A 4586-nucleotide genomic window follows, 5' to 3' on the forward strand; every position below is an offset into this window, starting at 1 on the left:
GAAACAGACAGCCACAACAATAGCCTACGAGGATGATATTCAACCACAAACTCTGAGGAAAACTGAGGAGTAGTGGGAATAAATATGTCAAGGACCTTAAATAAAGAACCTGTGAAACAAGCTAGCGTAGCTGAAATTTCGCTAGTAAGGTTACACCGTCTTGAAAGCTTTGGAATTTATTGCTGTGGCGGGAAACTTCTACAGAAGAATGCAAAGGACAAACACCTGGTTTAAGGTAAGACAGCTTGCTCTGCCACTGGTGCTAATATTTGAAGATTGCTCGTTTTATTAGCAGTGCAACAAGTTGTGTGGCCAAGTATTTCCACTCTTGTTTTGTTTGTATAATTTACTGTAAGTGTATGACTTGAAGTTGCCAGATATCATTGACGTTTGACAGAGATGGATGGTTTGTAGGTTAAAAGCATTGTCTTATCTGAGAAAATCGCCAAAAAACGACTGTTTGATTGATTGATATGCTTAGAGCAAGTTGTTCTGTCTCCTTCCATTTTCCACTGCAGCTGATATTTTTTTAAGTTTATAAAAAAATCCACAATTGATGAAAGTGTTGTTCATGAGTGAAACTACAGTATGTTATGTTTTTGTTAGGAAACAGCATGGGTTTCATACAGGCTACTAGTGTTGGGTGTAGCAGGGAATCCCCTGGGATGCCTGGCCTCTGATGTGGCCTCTGTATTCTGCATCTGGGGTTGATCACAACCACATCCAACTCTGAGATGAAGTGCGCATTAGAAAAGCTGACGTTTGTGTTTCTGCTGTAGTTGTATGTGAAAGCAGACCAATCTCAGGTTTACATTGCACAAAACTCGATAATTCAAATTTTAAGGTCAGGCATTTATTTATTTTTAAGTAGACTATAGATGCTGTATTTGTGGCATGTGGGCCCTCTCAGTGATTTGGTTTTATTGTAGGCCTATTATTATCTGTGGTGTAGCTTTATGAGATTACATACAGTCTTGAGATATTAGTGTTACTGTTATTTATCCAGAGGACTAATTTGAATTAGACTGATTGTCAAATACACTACATGTTGAAAGGAGCTGTGTGAACATGAGTATGTTCACTGAAAGTTTATAAATTTGTTTATCATTTTAATAAATATGATTTTGGCAGTAAGCACAGGCAGATTTTTTAGGAACATTGGTAATGTTTTTTGAGTAAGAGTACAAAAACCTGGAGATAATGTATATAAGCACTCAATAGCCACCACTCCAAAAAAACAAGCCATCTCATAGCGAATTCCACACTCCCTTTTAAAGATATAGGAAGAAACAGCTTATAGTAGAGGAATGAACATTCAGTTCACGGGCAACAGCTCTGGTGGACATTCCGCAGTCAGCATGCAACTGCACATTTTCGTGTGGCCTTTTATTGTGGCCAGCCTAATGCTGCGTTCCAGGAAACTCGGAACTGGGAAATTTCAGACCTCCAACTAGAAAAACAACCCTGGAACGCCACCTGAAGTCGGATTTCCTGCTTGTGAACTCGGAGAAAAAATATGTACCCTGACTTCACGAGTAGCAACTGAATTACGTCACAAAACAATGTCAGCGCCCATGGATGCACACATTGTAAATGGTAAACCATAAACTAAAAAGCAACAAATAGTATATTTGCATGTATTTAAATTAAAATAATACATCATCATCATATAGTAAAACCTGTTGTGCATGTACACTGATGAAGAAATATGTTAGGCCTATTAGGTAGCTGGCTACAGTAAAGAATCTCATAAAGTCATCGTCTCCACATAAAAGTTATTGTTAAAAATGCCAAAACATTAGGAAGTATAACCTACAACACTGACTGACTTGAGGGTTACCAACTGATGTAGCTAGAGGGGTACACAAAACTAGTAAAGTATAGGCTATTCATGCCAGTTGTTGCAGTTAAACTGCCGTCCTTTTAATTAACTCCTAAAACACTGCTGAGGGTGCAACTGTGTGTCCACTTTGTCACGGTCAGCCATGGTTTTCGTTCACTTTCGGCGTCATGCACCACCATGCACCTGGAACGCTTTGAGGTCGGAAGTCAGAAGTTTCAACTGGGAAATATCCCAGTTCCGACCGGTCTCGAACGTGACATAAGGCACACCTGATCAGCATCTTGATATGCCACACCTGTGAGGGGGATGGATTATCTCGGCAAAGGAGAACACAGATTTTGACAGATTTGTGAACAGTATTTGAGAGAAATAGGCCTTTTATGTACATAGAGAAAGTCTTAGATCTTTGAGTTCAGCTCATGATGAATGGGGGCAAAAACAAATGTTGCGTTTTATAAATTTGTTCAGTATATTTGCCTATTTAAATATATTTTTTTTGTGATGTTATATGGTCCAGACAATTCATTTATTAAAGCATGCCACTCATTGGCCGCAAGGGCAAATAGAAGGAGGACACATACTGGTATGCAGATAACCTACAGCGCCTTGATCATGAATAAAGTAATACAGCGTTTTAGAAGTTTTTAAAAGGAAATGGGGAAAGAGAAGACAAAACATCAAAGGGCACTGCGTACAATCATACAAATATATGTTATTTTATTGAATAATATTCCAGAATAAGACATCTCCTTTCAATTCATGTAGGAGTTATTGTAGAAATGTACACAGGTCTGATGACAAACATGGAGAGAGGGTGAATCGAGGGCTTGTGTCTGTAGATACTGAGAGGGAGTCATCCCTCATGAGCCAAAGAACAGTGACGTATGCATGCTTTACAAAGGAAGATTCATTCCCCTGTCAGTCTGGACAATTAGCAGTTATTATTGCAGACCACTGATTGTCGGTGTAGCCTGCAAATCCTGATTGTAGTTTGTTAGCCTGGTGAATTTGTTTCCCTTCCTTGAGTGCAGGCTGGTAGTTCTCATTGCATATTGCTGGTCGTTATTATTCCTGTTTGCTGCTTCCCGAAAGTGGTCAAAAAAGCCAGTACGTTCCTGCTGCCTGCTTTGGCTCTTATTGTAAGGAGGAGTCCAACATGTGTCTAAATCCCTGGTAACACTCAGGAGGTGCCTGAGGATTCAGGCCTTCTCTCTGTGGTTAATAAGCGCCAAGGCCCATTTTTAGTTATGGCTTTTTTTCTTTTTTTCTTTTAATCTTGTTTTTTTTCATTGTCAGTTTTTTGGGAAGACGAGAAGATTAGAGTTAAACCTAGAGTCCATAGGAGTAGGGGAGAGAGGCTGCGGGAACTTTCTGGAAGACGTGCGTGAGCGTAACTCTGAGATCCAACAAGGTCATTGCTGTGTATGACAGGACACATGTTGGCTTTAAGAGTTGTTATATGCCGTTTTCACTTGAATGCACTGCATCTTTCACAAACACACAACTCAGTCGCACAGTGGGATTCAGTTTGGGTGAAGTTCACTCAGGGGACACATCAGTGTGGATACAAAAGCACCGAACAAAGACAAAAACACACCAAATAGGTAAGACCACCTGGACAGCAACAACAGCTCTTCCTCCTTCTGAGGAGTGTGCATTATAAAGGAAACATGACAAGGTAGAACAACTGAAAGACAAAAAAAAAAATCATCAACACCGACTATTTAAGTATATATCTGAAAAAACTTTACCTGACAGTACATCAGTTTATACACTATTTGTATTATCGACACAACATACATGTAAACTGGCAGCATTCCGTACAGTTTGGAAATCCAGACAGGTTTTGTTGTCTGGAAGCATGCTGCTAAGTTCAATAGAGATCACAGGGAACATTTTACATCCTTCACATTTTTAGCATTCCTCAAAGAGGCCACTTACTTAAACAGGACAAATATGATGCTGCACCAGCAAAATTACTCTACAAGTACAAAATAAATGGCTTTTGGGTTGGGCCCTTTAATATGAATGCTGATTTAATCAGGAATATTCAAACACAGTGTTGCTGCCAAGGCAAGTATTCTCCCAATATTTAATGCTTAGGAACAGTGAGCATGGCACACACCCATTTTGTACCATAATTTAGATTTGATTGATTTATATTAAATATTTGATGGGGTTGCCACAAAGACTTCCAAAAAAAGATCCATAGTTTATAAACCTCACTTGGGTTTTGCAAGAAATAAAAGTTTTTGCAAAAGAAAGAACAACAACATAATGTTGAACTTTGTTTTGTTTATCAAATTCTGTCTTCACTGGATACATTTCTTCTGTACGGAATACTGTCGTGGACCATCAGTAACTAAACTGTGTAATTTTAGCTGTAATAAATAAAACAATTCAGTAGGAGAGCAACAGCCCAGTGCAAGGCTGTTTGGAAGCGTTGCACATCAAGCGTAACAAGGCATCATAACCACATTAGGAAGCCTTTATGCATGTGTTATCGTCACATTACAGCATGATGTAATCCACTGAACCTCATCATAAATTGTAGGAAATCAAACAAACAGTAAATCAGTACACTGTTAAATTGTATGTGAAAAATGTGTTCTATCAGCACTGTAAAGCCACTTTGAGTGCGAGTGGATTGATGTTTAGAAATGATGCCTGCAAACCAAACAGTGTTTCTTTGTGACTCTCATTAACAGTGTTACCTTTTAGCGACCAGTTGCTTCCATGAGAG

This window comes from Micropterus salmoides, unplaced genomic scaffold (genome assembly GCF_014851395.1).
Source record: "Micropterus salmoides isolate LMB-PRFRI ecotype aquatic unplaced genomic scaffold, ASM1485139v1 Ms_hic_scaffold_4277, whole genome shotgun sequence".
Lineage (NCBI taxonomy): Eukaryota > Metazoa > Chordata > Actinopteri > Centrarchiformes > Centrarchidae > Micropterus > Micropterus salmoides.